This window comes from Eschrichtius robustus, chromosome 5, assembly GCF_028021215.1.
Source record: "Eschrichtius robustus isolate mEscRob2 chromosome 5, mEscRob2.pri, whole genome shotgun sequence".
In the NCBI taxonomy this organism is placed as follows: domain Eukaryota; kingdom Metazoa; phylum Chordata; class Mammalia; order Artiodactyla; family Eschrichtiidae; genus Eschrichtius; species Eschrichtius robustus.
The window spans coordinates 46,073,710-46,081,667 of NC_090828.1; the positions used below are offsets into that span (position 1 = coordinate 46,073,710).

The window sequence follows — 7,958 nt, forward strand, 5'->3', positions numbered from 1 at the left end:
CACATAAAATATCACATTAAATGGAAAGATTTAACAGTATCCAAGTAAAAGTGGATAAAACTATAAGAATGTGAGAGGATATTTATTAGTGAGAGAGAAAGAATTTGTACTTGCAAAAAAGGGAGTATTAGAAGAGTGTAGACGCATGGAAACCAAATATCCAAATTTTCAAGAGGAAGAAAGATAAGGGCAAAATATAATCTAAACAAAATATAATCACTTTCTACTCAATGTCTACCATGTTCAATGAAGCAAAATTGGACCGACACTTTGTCAGCAGCCATTTACAGTTCAGCATATTTGAGTTGCCTGAGTACTCACATTTTTTAAGAATTTTAACCAAGTTTGGTTTTGGTTTGAATTCTCCTTGGGATAAATTTCAAACCATAGAAAAAGCACATAGTTTTTTGGCTTCCAGTAAGGTAACTTGGGTTATACTTTGTGGGACTCTCGGTTCTGTAGCCATGCTCAGCACAAAGATTTCTGGCAGACAGAGACCCATTTCAAAAGCCATGCCAATGGCCTCTATTGCAGGGGTAAGCCCTTCAAAAGACCAACATTACTGTTTTCAATTATGTGGCTCTTGTTATGATTTATTTAGTTCTGGACATCCAATCCTGGAAAGATTGAATCTCACTTTCATTAAAGATATCATATGGAGCAAATAGGCAGCTCAGAATTGCAGAACATTTTATGGAGCAGACAAAATGAAATTATTCTGAAAATATATAGTGAAACAATATTTGTTATTAAGCCACTTGACGATATATAAAACATTAAAAGAAATACAAGACTAAGCCCTTTTATATTAATTTCCTTATTGCTTTATTTTTATTGCCTAAGACTTATTTGAAGCATAAGTATCTCATGGCTGTAACAGTACCTCTGTGTTCATTTGGCATTTTTATAATAATAGCTATCATTTATTTAGTTCCTAGCTAATTTAGAGGCTTTATGTATTTAGTTTCATTTTATCCTTAACTCTGTGACTAAACACTGTTCATATTTTAGTAAGGAGACTGAAGCTTAAGATACTAGGTGTTTTTTCTAAGGCCACAAAGTTAATAAGTATTGGAGGCATTTAGTAAGTATCAAGGACTGTATTAATGCTTGCAAAATTTGGTTTCCCTCTTTATAGTTTCCCATTCTATATCGCTTTCCTGATGAACTCAGGGGTAGGCCTGTACTTGCTTTGGCCAATGGAATGATATGTGTTCACTCCTGGGCAACACACTGTGTGCCTCTGCCAAGCACAAGTGTTGAGTCAGTGAGTAGCTCATCACGCCTCTTTCCTTTTTACGGCACAATCGGTAATGCCCCAGTCAGAGACAGCTTCTTTAGCCTGCAGTGGATCTGCCTTGGGATAAACAGAAGCAGCATTTGCAGTGGACATGTAGTGTGAGTGAAAAATAAACTCTTGTTCTCTTCTGATACTTGGGGGTCACTTGTTGACACACTGTATCCAGGCCTGGACTGACTGACTCAATAGAATCAACAAGTAGAAGTTACTTTGACTTGATTCAACACCCATTCCATGATTGTTGCAAATATAATGTGCTATGTTTATACTTTCATATTTCTCTCCACCAAAAAAAAAAAAAAAATTGCTCTACTCAAAGTATTTATGTGGCATCTGCTGTGAATGAATATTATGTTCATTTGCTTTCATTGATTTTATTTTTGCATTTTTAATCTAGGACCATACAACAGTATATGTATATGTATACGTATACGTATATATGTATATGTATATGCCTTTCCTTCTGCTTAACCTTAAGTATATTAAGTACCACACTATTTTTTTATCCCCTAGGTGTCTTTATTTACCCTTGGCAGACACTAACTCTTGAAATAAATAGCATCTTTGGAATAGCATTGAAAATATCATTTTGTAACATTTCTACAACTTAAAAAAATCTAATACTTCTATTGAGTTCATATAAAATTAATGCTCACTCAATTCTGTTTTATCACCACTTCTGTATTTCTGATACACATTTCTCTTGTACTTTTCAGATCGAACGGACCTTTTCTCTAGTGCTTAGGTCTAGAGAAAAACTGGCATTCAATAGTTAATATCTTCTAAAAATCTATATTTTGCTTTTTTAATATTTTGAGGGTTATATTAATAAAAAAAAAACTTTAGCCAGCAAACATATAGGTTGCTATATATCTCAAGAAGCTATCAAAATTCTTTAAAATAAACTTTAATTCAGAATAGTTTTAGATTTACAGAAAAATCACAAAGATAGTACAGGTAATTCCCATGTCCTGCACACATATACCCCTATTATTAACTTGTTTTGTATAGTGTATTTGTCACCATTTAAGGTTTGTCACCATTCATCCATGTCTTTTTGTGGTTTGATAGCTCATTTCTTTTTTCCTTTAGTAGTATTATATGGATGTACATTGCACAAGTGTACCAGTTTGTTTATACATTCACCTATTGAAGGATATCTTGGTTGTTTCCAATTTTTGGCAATTATGAATAAAGTTGCTATAAGCATTCGCATGCAGGTTTTTATGTAAACCCATAAGTTTTCAAATCAGTTGGATAAATACCCACGCGAATGTTTGCTGAATCAAATGGTAGGACCGTATTTAGTTTTATAAGAAGCTGCTAAACTGTCTTGCAAGTCACTGTACCATTTAATTTTATGAGGTGTGCCCTATCATAGCATTAGATAATTTTAAAAGATATCTCTTGGCACAGGTGGAGATTATATACACACAACTCTTACCGTAACATACAATTATACCACTTAATATTAGCATGACAAGCTTTGAAAATGAAGAAATATGTATTCTAAAAAGGTTGAGCCGGGCTTCCCTGGTGGCGCAGTGGTTGAGAGTCTGCCTGCCAATGCAGGGGACACGGGTTCGAGCCCTGGTCTGGGAAGATCCCACATGCCGCGGAGCAACTAGGCCCGTGAGCCACAACTACTGAGCCTGCGCGTCTGGAGCCTGTGCTCCGCCACAAGAGAGGCCGCGATAGTGAGAGGCTCGCGCATCGCGATGAAGAGTGGCCCCTCCCCCAACTTGCCGCAACTAGAGAGAGCCCATGCACAGCAAGGAAGACCCAACACAGCCAAAAATTAATTAATTAATTAATTAATTAATTAAAAAAAAAAAAAGCCAGACCCTAGTTAAAGTGGTCAGGACAAACTTAAGAATTATGACATAGTAATCAGAAGTTTCTGCCAAATTATTCATACCACTTCATGTACTCTGGGAAAAAAACCTAAGCTAGAACAGTTGATAGTAAATGATCCTTTTATCACAGCGCTAATAGATGGCTTCTGTTCTACTGAAATAACTCAATGGAAGATATTGAATAAAGTTTTTTGTCAATAGTACCAAATGTAGAGCTAAATTAATATGGGATCAGAAAAAAGCATCACTTATATGGGTAAGCTAACTTAAAAATGCTGTGTAGAACAAATTAACAATATGTAGCATTAAAAACATACATTAAAATTAAGAAATAGAAACTCGTTTTGCGAATTTATTTTCACAAAATCTTGATATGAAAACAAACACATTTAATGAATATATACATATTTATTGTACTCTATTTGTCTTTCAAAATTTGAAGTTCTTACAAAAGCTTAAACATAGTGGACCTCTCTGCCTCTCAGGCTGAATCTGTCTGGAATATTGCTATAAATAAAAAGAAATCACATTTTTCTACATCCATAATTGCCTTGGCTCTAATTCATACTAATTTATAATTATGATGAAGTGTCAATAAAGTCAAGAATAATTTTATGAGAACATCTGAATAAGTATGTACTTTAAAATTAGAATACAATTTTTCTATATGGTGACCTATAATCTATACAAAAGTCTTTCATAATTTGTGATTACTATTTATTTAGGCAGAATAGAGATATTTAGATGCAATAAGCTTGACTAAAATGTATAACTGATATTGTTTGCAACTCTCTTTTGAGGCTATATCTAAGAAAAAAAGGCAGCATGAAATTGCTGTTCAACAGTCTACTTTAGAACCACATTCTGTAGTTTGCTAATAACTTTTCCATATTATGCTGATCTGCAATTTTTGAAACCATATTTTTAACCCAAGCAGTTGGCATAATTTCTAGAGCAACTGCTTTATTCTGGGAAATCTGGCTGCCATGATTAGTGGTTTGACTACAGTATTTCCATACGAGTAAGTTCCCACTGATGTATTTGTGGTTTCACATACACCAAGAAATATTCTGTGATGACTGCTGGATGGAAAAGATTGTTCATCTCACAATGATCTTTCTGGCCACATAGACATACCACAATCTGTATCAGTAATCTTGAAATTTTGGCAGTCATAAATATACATTATTCTTGCCAGTATATATTCATTATTTAGATGGTTTTCTTTTGATGTTTTAGCCTTTAGGAAACGAAAGAAAAACGAAATATGTCTCTAACATTTTTCCAGCTTTTTTTTTTTTTTTTTTTTTTTTTGGAGAGAGAGAGAGACTTCTCTTGCTGGAAAGGGAGCATAGTCAGAGTGGAGATGCAGCCAGGGTGCAGAAATTTCAATTGTCTCTTCAAAATATGTGCAGTTAGGTCACATAAAAGAATCAGTGAAGGGCAATAACTTGTTTTTGCTTTCAGTCTATACCCACCTAGGAGAACAGACTCCAATCAGCACAAAAGGACTTCATCAGAGAAGCCTTTTAACATAAAGCATCTGTCTTAAGTTTTAAAAACATGACTTCAATTTTCCTCTTAAATACCATGACCGCTGACCTTTTGAAACAGAGCCTAAGTTTCTCTCTACTTGAAATTGCTCATTCTCATGAAGAACAATAATCAATTAATGCATTTATTTTAATCTCGCTTGGCCTTTCTTGAGAGCAAGCACATTCCAAAATAGCTCTCTGTGCTCTTTAAATCCTAGTTACACTGTTTTATTATACATCTGAAAAATGACTTTGCTATAGCAATTTTCCTGATACTTGTTAAAGGAAAAAATAAGTGGTATTACATGCAAGTTAATATTACATATTATATGATATAAAAACACTGTTGAACAGCCCTTAACATATAAAATTCAAAATGATAAAACATGGTCTTCCTTTTACTTTTCCATTAATTTTGTTTTGTTAGTTGTTAGACAATTTTCATGCATTGCTTTTTGGGACATTTTTATACAATTTTCCTTTGACCTTCTAAGTTTTAGTTGGGGAACAGTACAGGAAACAATCTGGTTTTGATGGAATCCCAAATGTTTGTAAGTGTGTGTGTTCTAAATAAACTCAACTAGGTCATATGACTCATGTGCTTTCCATGGTCTTATTGACATTATGTGTACAAACTTTCTAATTAGTTTTATTTGATCATATAGACATTTTTGTTTCTTTTTTTAAAAAATTGAACTGTTTGCTAAGAAAGAGGTACTGCTTTAGAGTTTTTTGGCAAGATAACTTCGAAAGGTTTGTACAGATTTGCTCAATTTGCATGGCAAAAATAAATGCTCATGCTCCTGTGGTTTTCAAGGACAGCTGTTTTCTCTAGTTTCAGATCTGTGAGTTAGCCTTAAGGAAGGGATACAGAGTGATGAGAAACGCAATTGGTGCCTTTGGAAGATCTAACAGGCATGCTGGGGATTTTTATGTTCTCTGTGTTTCTTTTCTTTATAGGTACAGTAATAAGAAAAACTTTACCAAAAAAAGTGACACAAAGGAGTGTAATACAACATATGTCAAAGGCAAGTTTTATTTGAATACATTTCAAGAAAATATTCTAGTATTCACATTCTCACATATGAAGCTTCATTATAAAACTTGTGGAGAAAAGCAGTACAGATCTCTGTGAATCTAAATATTTGACTCCATGTGAACATATTTAAGAATACTTGTGCTTTGATATTTCAGTATAGGATTATCTTACACATTTCAGCATTTTTTGCTGGCATTTTTTAAAGTTTAATGTTCACTTGGAAAGATGGGAGCTTCTGAATTCCTTTGAGACATGCAACATTTATCTTGAAGTTATCCTGAAAATGTAGCAAGCCAATAACTTTTCAAGAGAAGCATAGCCCCATTTCTGCCCTGTAAATATGCTCTGAGGTTGTGTACCTAGGATTAGGAAAGACTGAGAAAGGAGAGAATCTTAGAATCATGCTTTTGCCTTGCATTCAACTTTATTATGAAGGGACAGAACTCTATACACAGATTTTGAGATGATAAACAGATACAAAGGCTGGAACAGTTTTGTGGTTTCTGCTGTCCTTTTTTAAGGGATTTTGGACAGCCAGATGCATCATTTACCTAGGATTCATTGATTCAATATTTATTTATAACTGGTATGTAAATAAAAGATGAAATATTGCTTTCTATGACAACTTTTTTAAACTTTGGTTTATTTGGAGAACTTCCTTCCTTTTACGCCAAGAATAGATAATGTTCAGGAATGTTATGAACCCCATTACATGAATTTCCCAAAGTCAAAGATCAGTCTAGAGTTATAGCCGTGTCATATCACAGTATGAAGTTTTAAATCTTAGTTCAGTGTTTCCCTATAGATCAGACTGAGTTGTTTTAAAGTAAATGCAGTTTACAGGAGTAATTTTTTAAAATTACTTAAAAATTCACATAACGTATGGTTGACAAATTTTCAAAATCAAATGTTTCTAAGAAAGTGATATATGTTTTTCTAATAGCCATGGATAGCAGGAAGTCATGAAAGAAGTGTCCAGCTTATCCTCAGGCATTTTCCTTTTTAAATCCTTTTATGTAGAAAAGATGAAAAATGGAGGCATTACCAGAGAACTAGGGGGAATTAAAGAGGAATTACTGTAGAAACAGCTTTTTACATAATTGCATCATACTTATTATTCCCTAGCCTGCAAATGGTCCAAGTTTTCTGAAAAATGAACAGGTCAGGTATCTGTGCATAGTCACTTTGCCACATGTGGTTAGTTGATATCTCTGAACATTTATGACTACCTCCCCACCATCTGTCTCCCACTATCTGTCTCCTCCTATTCCTTGTACTGTCGAGTACAAGTTTGGGTTGTTTTTTTTTTTTTTCCAATTAACGCAGATGCCAAGAATAAAATAAATGGAAAACTAAATAGCTAAATGAAGTGCGTACGTTTGTGTATGTGTGTGTGAGAGAAATTAGTTTAAGCTGAATCTTTGCCAAAATCTCTCTGCATTCATACACTTCCTACATGTACTTAGCTATTTAATACCAATTATTAAATGATATTCATATTAAATTTTAAAAGTATATAAAAAAACAAAATGACACAAAGCACTGGAAAATAGTAACACTTTTAAATTAGTCCCAGAGCTACATTAATTTTTTCAACTATTAATAGACTTAGCCATAAAATTCTTTTATTTCTTTCTATCAAAATGTAGCCAAGAAACAAACATCTTTCTTTGCTTTCTTTGCAGGAAAGAACCGGTATCTGGATTACTTCCAGTTCATCCAGACAGCTATTTCAACTGGAACAAGTGACCTTCAGAACAGAATAGAACATAGCAGCCTGGCTAGACAGAGGGGAGGGAGTAGGCAACTGGGAAGGGCCCCAACATGTTCCTATGAAATGTCATTTGAAGTAAGAGGACAATAAAAAACTAAGGACAAATAAATGAACTTAAAAATATTTAAGGCCAATGAAAACTGTGTGACCACAACATGGGATTCAAGGAAAGACGCAGTTTGAGTCTTTACCTATCATTCTTTAACTCACATGCTCAACAAATGTAGTTCTTCACCCTCTGAGTCCAGGCAATGTGCCTTAATTCTACACCATTCATCTTTGAATCCTCCAAGTCTCATTGAAGCTATAATAATCAATTAATAAAAATCAATATTAACATAACTAATATCAACAATAGTCAATTGTTTTTCCTCCCTTGAGTGAGCCAGATTTCCTTAGTCTATGAATCTATGGTGATTAATAGATGCTCATAGAGAATGTCAAGGTCTTTATT

The 7,958-nt window shown here is 33.8% G+C and overlaps 1 long non-coding RNA gene across 1 annotated transcript; it reads left to right on the top strand.

The window, feature by feature from the left end:
* Window positions 1-1,322: 1,322 nt before the first annotated feature.
* On the top strand, window positions 1,323-7,627 carry LOC137764823 (uncharacterized). The gene is made up of 3 exons (XR_011074071.1): window positions 1,323-1,398; window positions 5,652-5,719; window positions 7,416-7,627. It is a non-coding gene; the product is annotated as an uncharacterized lncRNA (long non-coding RNA).
* Window positions 7,628-7,958: the final 331 nt, after the last annotated feature.